The following is an 11819-nucleotide window of genomic DNA, read 5'->3' on the forward strand; positions in this document are numbered from 1 at the left end:
TTGAGACAGCCCAAAATCGCACAGCCTCCCTTGTTGGTTTGCTCTAAGAATAACAAAACCATCACAGTGTGTTTCTGAACACTGTGTTGTGGATGGCAATAACAACACAACTTCTATGAGCCACTGACTTAAGTCTGTAGTCTTGTTTTTATTGTGCTCTCAGTGAGAATCTTGTGAAAGTCACATGTCACAGTCACACAGAGCTGAAAGACATGTTGAAACAGCAACTGCTGCTTTGTAAATGAAGCAATTAAAGCCTCCAGTTCTGGTCTTGTTTTGCTTTTAGTAGTCTGTGTAGATGTGTGTGTACTCTGTGTGTGTGTGTGTGTGTGTGTGTGTGGGTGAATCTGCATGTATGTGTGTACACTGTTAGCATTTCACACATGGCGATCTGGATAAAGACATCCTAATCGGAAGTGCTTGATGAAATAACAGTACTTAGAGTTGGCGATAGCGTGGCCTTAATGACAGTAATCAGACTGAATCAATCAGGTGTTTCAGTGGCATCAGGGCTCGACGTGGGTCATAAATAGAGCAGCGCTCCAAACATGTTGTGGTTTCTATTTGACCTTGGTGCCATTTTTGTGTTGAAGGTGTGTGCGTGTGTGTGTGCGTGTGTGTGTGTTTTCAGTTCTGAAGGACAAGGCAGCACAGACAAAAAGAGAGAATAAAAGGCTAAAATGCCATGAGTTTTTGGTTGCACCACTGCAGTACCACTTTACGATAAAACTACCCTGGCAATATTGTTTACCTTGATGTGAACCATGGACTATTTTGCACTTTACAATGAGCATTTAAAATGTTTGTAACTCATTAATAGGATTAATTAGTGGTTAACAGTACCTGGATCTCACAAAATAGTGAGCCCACATCGATGTGTGAAAAGTGTTAGAATTTATTCTGAATGTTTATTGAAGATTTATAAAGTATTTACAACGAATTAACAACAATAATAAACCTTTTGTAAGTGATTAATAAGGGTAGTCTTATTGTAATTTGGGACCCACAATTGTATATATGATTCACAAAACTTTAACGTGACTAACAAAATGTACCATCAAGAACTTAACATAATGTTCTGCAGATTTACATTTTAAAGGATTTTTTTTTGTACAACACAAATCTGTCCACCGTGTGTTCAGCTCCCATTGTTGTCACATAATTATTCAGACCCCAAGACATACCCTCAGCACTGGAAGCCCCATTTTCCAGAATATCCTCACTGAAGTGAAGAGAGGAGCAGTAAAAGATGAGCTGGTGGCTGTGTGGGAGTAGTTGTTAATTTAGATGTGGCAAAGTGAGAGATTCAAGGCAGTCAGAGCTGTTAAACTAATGGCAGCATATGCTAAACCCATGAGTCATTAAGCTGAACTTAAAAGTTGAGCCAGACTTCTGAGACAGTGGCAAGATCCAGCATGAGCACAAGGCCGGTTTCCAAGTGACTGCACTTTAAATGAGGCTCTACCCCAGGATGATTTTTAATGCACACTCGTAGACATGGGGGTTCCAAAAGGGTTGAGGTTCCACCCAGAGCCATCTGCTTCTGAAGAACCCTTTTTTGAAGAAAGGGCTTGCCAGTGGTTCTTTGTATGACTAAGGGTAAGACAAAGAGTTCTACAAAGAACACTTTTCATACCAAAGAACCCTTTGGCAAAAAAGAGGAAGAGTTCTTCAAAGATTGTTGGATTCCTTGAAGAATTCTTTTGACAAGAGTTCATCAAGGGTTTTTGTACCATAATAAAAAAAGGTTATCAGTAGAACTCCCTCAGTGTGTTCTAGATAAAATCCCTGGAATGTATAAAGGTTCTTGGTAGAATCACCTGAGTGGGTTCTCGATTCAAACCTTGGAATAAAAAAAAGGTTCTCAGTAGAGTCACCTGGGTGTGTTCCAGATACAAACCTTGGAATAATAATAAGGTTATCAGTAGAACCCCTTGAATGTGTTCTAAATACAGTGCTGGGTTATTGGTAGAACCCCCATGGTCTGTTCTTTTTAGTTCCCTTGGAAGGTGGAAAGGTTCTAGATAGAACCCCCAGAGAAGGTTCTGGCTGAAATCATTACACCATACGAGGACTGTGAGTTTGTCATCGTCCTCTGTGAATAACGTGTCTCTCTGAGGGCTCTTTCACACTCCTCAGCTCCGGGGGACACGTGTACAGTAAAGGGATTCATGCAGCATCGATGAGACTGAAGTGACCACACAGCGAGCAGTGATGACACAATAATGCCGCTCCACAGTCTCTGGACGATTCAATTGGACGGTGATTACTAAATGGTGTTATTAAAACAGATGTCAAGAGTTTTTTCTTTCCCTTTTCACAAACACAAAGGTTAACGTGTGATTACATGTATGCAAATTGTGTTGTTTGTTTAACTTTGCTTACTTGGCAATAGACCAAAATCTTGATGTGAGCTGGAACCAGCTACAGGGCCATCATTAAAACATTTTCAGTGTGGAACTTTTTCAAAAAGATCATTATCATTGCAGGGTAAAAACATCTGATTCCTACCAGTTTTAGTTTTATTGGCAACATTTTATGTATATTTGATCTTTATTTTTAATTCAAGTTGGGTTTTTTTGTAGTTGTTTCAAATTATTAACAAATACCAGTGAAAGCTTACCATTTCATTGCCCTTGTGTCATTTTGATTGTAATATATAAATAAAGAATATCGGCTGATATATCTTAATTGGATTTTTTAACTTACTAATATCCAGTGTTGGGCAGTAGCGGCGTTACAAGTAACGGCGTTACTAGTTTAACTACGTTTCTCAGTAACGTGATCGCGACGTCGCTGTTTTCTACATCAAATAGCTTTTCAGTAGTTAAGCTACTTTAGTGATCAAATAACGCGGTAGAGTCCACAGAAGCTACATTTCCCCACGCATTTCTAAACCTTAAATGCGTCTCTTCCGTGTGACGTCACGTACCTGCCCTCCTGCCGATGCCCACCATTGACTGGGTATAAAAAGATGCCCGCGAATTGTCTGATGCAGCGGGGCAGGATGAGGGGCAGAGACGTGTACGTGTCGTGAATCTCCATGGCCAAACCTTAACAAGTTCGTGTTACTTATCCAGTCCTCACAGAACAGTTACACGTTCCGGTGTTTACAGTGGAACCACAAACGGAAGCTCCTGTCAACATCCAAGACGTCCAACACAAATTTAAGGACACACGTTCAGGTATTTCCCCATGTTAACACAACAATCGCTAGCTAAGCTAATCATCACAACTCAGTCAGCAAACACCAACGGCTAACATGGCGCTAGTTAGCAACATGTCCTTTGGCAGCAAAAGAATAAAACTGTGTGGCGCGTGCGTGTCTATGTGTGTGAAGGGAATTTAGGCAGGAAGAGGTAAGAAAAATTAGAAGACAGGAGAAGCTGAAAAGTATACATTTAGGTTATGTGACTCAGAAATATTACTTGTGCAGTTTTTTGTTTGTGTGTTTTTACAAACTTCTCTACAAAACCAAATTGTTGTGGTCAATTTAAATAAATAATTTGATATTTGTTTAGATGGCCCCTACTACAGAAGGGGGCTAATAAATATACTACTAAACACAGACAGACAGATACATACTTTGTTTTTACTTTAAAAAATTGCTTTGATATAGTTGACGTACTTTTGTCATTTTATGGTAGCTTAGCTTGCTACATTTCTCTGGTGGGTAGCTTCAGTGAGGTTAAGCGTCATTGAATGTAGAATAACTTGTAGCTGAGCCAAGTAGCTTGCCCAACACTGCTAATATTGGTATTGGCATTGGACCTATAAGTCTATCTGTTGGGCTGTATATGACAATATTTTTAGGCTACGCCATGATATATGATATATATCGCCATATGCACATTTTCTCTAACATTCAAAATTCTCAGATAGAGATGCTATTTAATAAGATATTATGAACTGCTGTAATACTATCCAACAGTATATGAAGTAGGGCTGGGTCATATGACTATTGATGCTTTCAGAAAAGACCAACACAATGAGATTTTTGATAAATAATCACCAAGACCTTTCTGTAACGCAGGCTTTATAAAAGCAGGAAGGACAACGTTTATGCCAAATCACGATATAACGATCCAACAATCTAAGATGATATCTAGTCTCATCATGATATCGATATCATGTGGATATATTGCTCAGCCCCACAGCCACCACAGGCATTTCACATTTTTTAATGGTCTGACACACTGTCTGTGTGTAGTTGTAGTTCTTTGACTGCCATGCTGACTTGCAACACACACACACACACAAATCAGTATTCTGAAGACATATTGAGGGATGTCAGCTCAATGATTCATGTAATACTTCACAGGTGATACATTCTTTAAATGCTGCGGGCCTCAGTGGTTACAGATGAAAGATGAAGACACCAGCACATCTTCACTGCTGTGGCCGCTGTGTGTTTGTGTGTTTGCGTGGGTGTATATCTGTGTGTGAGCATTGAGTTATCAGTGGCTGTTCTGTGCCGTGTTGGTCCGTGTTGGTTTATTCTCTGCAGGAGTGTTTACAGACGTGGACACGCTGTGTGTGGTCTTTATTTCTTCTGATCACAACATGATTGGAGCACAGTGGCTGTCCCGCTCACAATTCATAAAGCATCCGCCCAACTTCATTTCTCACAGTTTCAGTTGGAAAATTGCTTGTTTACACTAGTGTTCCTGTTTTCATTCTTTACACACCAAGCACAAGCCTCATTATTTATCCACTGATACACAAAATGGGTAGAATCTTTGGATTGTGGTTCAGGGTTCTTGAAACACTGCATGGAGACAGACTGACTTCCCTTTTAACCATGCTAGCACTATAACTCTGGAAATAGCAACCAGTCCAGGCTGAAATATTTCAACAGCTACTGGATGGATTTATATGAAATTTTATACATCCATACTGCCCAGAGAATTGGTCAAAACCTGACTGTTGTACAGACAGGACAGATGTTGCATTCATCCTTTCATGAAAACACTTAAGTACTGTGTTGAAACGATATGTATGATACAATATACGATATGATACGATATGATATGGTCAGGTCTGTATTGGGAGGTACCATGTAAATGCTGTTAATGTATCTTTTAAAGAACAAATAGTGTTATTTAGCATTTATAGTGTCATAGTATAGCTGACCCTATTGTTTTTTAATCACTGCAGTGCTGGATATGATGCAATGCAAAATACTTTATTGTCCCCACAGGGAAATTAGCCTTGGACTCAGATGCTACATCCATTAGCCTAAACTATCACGTAAATGCTTAACTAAACTTTGAGCAGCAGTTTGTAAAGAAGGATATGTCACAAGTAACACAGATGAGCAATTAGCCAAGTGCAATTTATGCAATTTTTAAAACTAAAAAGAAGTAGCGGGATTGTATGAATGAGTCATGTTGTCAGCTTTGTATTTCTTCCTTCATCAAAGTAGAATGTCTTTCTCAGTTTGAGCATGAGGTCTTTTAGATGGCTAGGTTAAGCAAAGTGCATCGATACAAAGATATTGTTAGCAGCTTAAAGGAAAGACAAAGACGATATTTGATCAGTTTTGGCAGATACTCAAGGTATTGACGTAAATGCTCAAAGCTGCATTCAAGCCATGCTGATAATCCTCAGAATACACAGTGTATAACACTTTTCTTTATTTTTTTTGTATTTTCTTTTTGAAGAATTAAAAAAAAAAAAAATACAGTGTAGGCTTGACTGTTGTAGAGAATCACCTGCACTTTTTGTCCTCTTCCTCTGGCAGAGGTGTTATTATTTTCGAAATAACATCCAAAGAAAAAAATTCTGCACAATTTGATCCCTGCAATTTGTTGCTTTCATGTCTGTCTATCTTTGATAACATTCAAGTGTTTGCTTTACAAGGTAGATAAGTAAGACTCTAGCAAAAGAAACAGTCACACCCCCTCTGGTTTCAATTTATCTGCTTCTCTCTGTGTCTGTCAGACCACAAAGCGTTAGCTCCGAAAGAGCTTCTGCACTCTGCTGCCGTTGAAGGACTTCACACATCGCGTTTATTCTCAACCTGTTGAGCTGCGAGTCAGATTGGATATTCAGGAAGGAAGACGGGGATTTATAAAGTCTGTCTCTTAGTCAGCCTGCAGGTCTACCAGCAGCTCATTCACACATTTTTTATTTACATTTGTCTCTGGAAGACTGAGGAGGGAGTGTGTGATTGATGTTTCGAACAAAGGCATAATTGGACAGCAAGCCATGCAAACTAAATGTCATGCACCTGCTTGCTCATTCATACCAATTTCACTAAATTTGCTTAAGGGGCTCCTCGGCTGCACTCTGGCGTTATCCTTCATCGTTCTTTGAGCTACAGTTACTTAAACTCAATTTGAGGTCAGTGGATGATTTTTTGAAAAGGTCATCCCAGGCAGCTTTGCTTCTTCCATCAATGTTTTACTACTGAGGGTCTGACACTTTATTAGGCCTGACCCTTTCTAATTTCATCAGTACACAACTGAGAGAGGATCTGTCTGTCCCTGTATCGGTCTGCTTCTCCTTCATTATTGTCTCCCTGTCAGTGTCAGACAGACACCCAGCGCAGTGTAAATGTCAGAGCTGTTTGTCATAAGTGAATTATTAATGATGACACGCTGAAAAGCCATTTTCCATGCCACAAAACCATGTGTCTGTCAAACATTATGCAGAATGGGGATTATTCAGACAGAATGTGTGTCGAGGGGAAAGTGCAAAACGGTTTGTTCACTTTGCAATAATGTTTTCATTTAATTCAAGCTGGCATATTTGTTTTGTGACAAGGGTGTATTTGCTTGAGCAGTGTTCAGGGCAGAGAGCTTGTCATTAAATGATAACATGATATACTGCTGCAGTCACTCTCACACTAACCCTCCCCAGTTTCTTTCTTTGCACTCTGTCTCCGCCTGTCTTGGTGTGTTTGGATGGCAAAAGGTTGCAGACTGACACTGCTGATGACCGTCACAGAGATGGAGAGAGGTCATGAGTTACAGAGATGTGAGATCTGTCAGTGGATGATGGTGTCCAGGTTTGAGTGAATGTTGCTGTGGGGTGTAAAATGAAGACAGTGGAGGGATGGGGAAAAGTTCAGGACTGCAGCAAAGAGCAAAGAGGGAGCTAGAGAGGGAAGTGGTATGAACATTTTGACTGTTTTTTGTGTGTGGGTGACCTTGTGTTGCTCTTTCATTTTTGGTTTGTATAAAGCTCCTGATTAATAAAATTAATATTTTATTGCTCCAATTACTGCACAGTCATTGCTCTCTTTGGTTGTGATGATTAAAGCCACTGCAATGATTGATTAAATTAGTCATTGCTTAAAATTGCTTTTGTGATGCCTATTATATTATTACATTATAGCCCCAATTCGATTCTGGCTGGAGATCTTTGTTACATGTCATTCCTCCCTCTTTCTGTGCTCATCTAGAATCTGTCAGTCTTACTTGTCAAGATCAATGGCTGAACCCAAATGCAGACAACAGACGAGGAGTAGAAGGTGAAGAAACTCAAGTCTTTATTATTGCAGACCCACAGGTGTGGAGAGATGGTGGCTAGCAGGAGTTTGTGGTGGAGGTGAGGGGAGAAGGGATCCAGGAGGTGGAATCATAGGGATTAGAGCTGGTTGATGCACTTGAGAGATGGTGAGATGGGCAGGCAGGAAATCCTGAAGACAATGAGAAAACCCAACAAAATAAACAGGCTTCAGATGTAGAAGCATCTACCTCTTTGATGGCCCTCTAGACCTATGATTTGGTGCTGACTGGCTGTCAGTGCGGAGTTCGTTGCAGCAGGGAGGTGAATGCTTGATGGCAGGCAGGTGTGCTGATTACAGTGATGAACAGGTGTGTGGCGAGAGAGGCTGGAGCCAGGAGAGTGAAGAGGGGACACCACGCCCAGAGCAACAAATAGACAGACATAAAGGGTAGGATTATAGGTGACACGGGACGAGAGGGAAACACAGAGAAAGACAAAAGAACAACAGAGCTGACAGAACACCAAAAAAACAAGAGTGAGGGAAGGTTTTAATCAGAAAGGATAAACTCAAATGGTCCAAAAATTGTAAAGCCATAAACTGTAACTTTAAAACGGTGATGGTTTCATTTCCTATACATTCTTCACAGTAAATGTATCCTATTGTTTTGTTATACAAAAGCTTTTATTACGAGGCAGCAAATTTAGGAAATGTTGGGTTTTTATCAGTAGTAGGTTAACACGACTCCAAGCAAACTTGAAACAGTAAGATAAGGCAGATGCTGAAAAGAAAATACAGAAGTGACACAGGAGAGAAACTAAACTTCAAATCACAGTGATTCAGCTAGAAAATACAAAATAATGCGAGCTGAACACACATACACTTTAGAAACAACTCTCTTGTGGTTTGGTGCCTCAGTTGGTAGAGTGTTTGTCCCATGTACTGAGGCTCGGTGTCCTCTGCATTTCATCCCCCCTCCTGTCCTGCCATATCATCAGCTGTCCAACACACATTTGTTTGAGGGGGAGACTGACTAGCTTTGGCTCGACTGGTTTCGGGTCGACATATGCCCATCTTTGGAGTTACATGGATTACATAAATTGCTCTTGCTTTGATTTCACATACAGTAATGTAACGAGTTTCTGACAACTCAGGTAACACTGCTGCTCTTCTCTATCCATTGAAGAGGCACACATAGGAGGACAGAGAGAAGCGTGCAGCTGCAGCTGTCGATGTGTTTCCATAGTGACGGTGAGCCTCGCTCACCACTATCAAAAGCTAATACTTTTTACAAGCAGAAAAGTCACTGACAACATTGTTCTCGCAGTCTTAAAACACCCCATAACCCTCCTTAACAGCCAACATGGCCTTTGGCGATGTATCACCCACAATTTGTTATCCTCCACTGGATAGTTTTGCTTTTATGTCATATGTTTCAACCAGCAGCTCCAGTTTGGGCCGGACCAGAGTACGAGTTATCGTTCACACCAGGAGTTTGGTTCAGACGCACTAAACAAGGCTGGTGTGAACCCGGTATAACTGTCTAGAGCCATACTAGTGGCTCTCTATGGCTGCACTCATTTCAGTTATTTATTTCAGTTGTGCTTTGAACTTAATGCTAACCTGAACGTGCCAGAAATTACAATGTTAATATGGTACTGTAATTATCACTAAACACAAAGGAAATTACAGCAGTTTTGCAGGAGCGATTACATTTCATCCTTAGGGGGAAGGAGTGACAAATTTAATGGCCATTCATCCAACAGTTGTCAAGACACAAGTCACTCACAAACACAAATGTCAACCTCACGGTGGCACTAGAGTCAGGGGATCACCAAAGTCATTAGCATCCATCAGCTGGGAAACACAAATGTCTGGACAAAAAAAAATTGTGGCAAGTCATCTAGTTGAGATATTTCACAGGGAAAAAAGAAAGCCTGTGGGTGGTGTGTGATGAAAAGTCGGGGGATCAACAAAGTCAGTAGGATTTATTCTCTGGGAAACATGAACCAAATTTCATGACGATCTTCCAATAGTTGTTGAGATGTTTCGGCTTAAACTGAGTTAGAGTGCCGGACCGACAGGCTGATATTGCTGTTTTGTGATTCAGTTCTAAAGTGCTGTGAGTTCAGAGCTCAACAGCCTCACATGACCTATATTTTGAGGATCATCTGCACGCTCCGATTCCCTGCTCCCCATTCTTTCAGTATTACAGCATTAAATGTTACAACCATGCATCTCTGGGCTCATGCCCTGCTTTACAGACACTAGTTATGTCTCCTGGAGAGCTCTGTGTGAAATATGGCCTCTAGTGCTCCCATTCAACACCACATGACGGCAGCGTGCTCTCTCATTTACTATTACACATTCACACCCACATGGGCATGCACCAAGCGCACACACACACACGCTGTGCAGCTGTGAGTTGAATATGGTTTGCAGGCACAGACATAGATCAACATTTATTATCTGTTTAATAATTAAAGACCATTGATGTGCTGATAACTCGCTTACTACAAGCAATATCTTAAAATAATGTCTCAGGCTCTGTGCTGGATGGAATTTTATGTAATTTTACATCTATTTTTAAGTAAGTGAGTCCGCTCTAGGAAGTGCAGCTGTCCTAAATGTATTTCTGGAAAATAAAACAGAAAACTGCCTGAGGAGTCCTCAATCTAAGCTGCTCAGAATTATTTGAACACTTGATTAAGAAATCAGTCATCACTTATGGACCTCAGTGCATCTTCTATCAGTAGATTTATGTTAGATAATTACATTAACTTGATTTACTTGCTCCCTGTCTCGCTTATTTGCTGGAGAGATACAGTTTTTCTTCTGAGCAGCTGGTTTACTGTTCAGGTTCAGTCAGAGAAAGCAGCACTTTGTGTTGACCTCCCACACTGGCCTGCGATATGAAACCATTTCGCACAGGAAGCAACGCGACCCGTCACCCTGTTCGACCGAACATGAACACAGACAAATAAAAGGCTCTCATGTAATGATGTTCAGCTGGAGAAGTGACACCTTTAACCCCACCCTTTTTAGAATGGGAACAGGCTATCAGCTAACATGAGGAGGGAAGTGATTTGGGGCCTGAATGTTCCAGGTGGCAAAGTGTCAAGTTATAAATAAAAAATCAAATAATATATCACAGAAACTCATAAACTCACTCAACTCATAAAAATCAACAACAAAAAAAGAATCACTAAAATGTAATTGCTTCTTTGGCGAAGATATTATACCTCTATGACAGGATTAAGTTGGCATATATTTCACCAATTTAGTGTTTTTTTTAGTTAGCAGGTACTTTAGCAACAATAAATCTATCTATCTATGAGAATATTCACAGAGGGGGTTCAACTGGGTAAGAAAACCATCTCTGTATTGTATCCCCCGCCAAACTGGCTTCCATCAGTCTCAGACATTGTTGCTTTGGTCTAAATGTGAGATAACCACGCCCCATTCATTTGAATATAACAGATGGAAATATAATAATAAATGTGGCATTAGGAAATAAGATTCCCTAACATATCCTTTTTAATCCTAAAAGTTAGAAGCATACACTCTGAGCTCCCCTCCTGCCAACAAAGGAGTCGCCGTCCGAGCAACAGCAGTGATTCTTCCTTCAGAAACTCCAGTCTGCCCCTGACCCTTTCATCCAGAGCTCTCCTGCTCTGAGCAGCTGTCTGTTGGCTCTGTGTCTCTGCTCCACCCGGCCCTCTCGGCCCTCGGCAAAAGTCCCATGTGAATGAATGCATCTGAAAGTAAAGTCAGAAGTAACCAGGTGAGCTGACAAACTCCTGGGCTGAGCACGTTGCTCATTAGCTGAACTCTTGAAGAATCTCTTTCTGATAATTTGGTTTTAGAGACTTTTCGAACGCTTTGCATTTCTGACAGAACATGCACATGCAGCTGCACTTTTAGAACAACCAATAGGAACACCCAATGTCTGAGATGACATGTGATTGGTTTAAGTCAGCCGTCACTGGCCAGTTTTCTTAAATCCTGATAACAGAGCCAAGAGTGGTGCAGAAGTTTTCTTTAAGACCACTTGATTTAAAATATGGTGAATTGTTGAATTATCATTATTTCTCATTGATGCCAAAAAATTGCTGCTTACTGCAGCTTTAATTATAATTTTTATATATTTATTGCCTCATTTATGAGGTATTTCATGTTTTATTTCACAGCCATATTTTAAAATTATAGGCATATTGATTTATTGAGGTATTTATTTAATGGCTTAAATGTCATTCCATAGGAAGATGTTCATGTGTTCTGTTCATACATGCTCAAACTAGACAAGCTGGCACATACATGTTTGGACACAAGTCCTGACACCGTGATGAGGATGAATGTGCGCCCC

Source organism: Lutjanus erythropterus, chromosome 7 (genome assembly GCF_056507025.1).
Source record: "Lutjanus erythropterus isolate fLutEry1 chromosome 7, fLutEry1.hap2, whole genome shotgun sequence".
Taxonomy (NCBI): Eukaryota; Metazoa; Chordata; class Actinopteri; order Lutjaniformes; family Lutjanidae; genus Lutjanus; species Lutjanus erythropterus.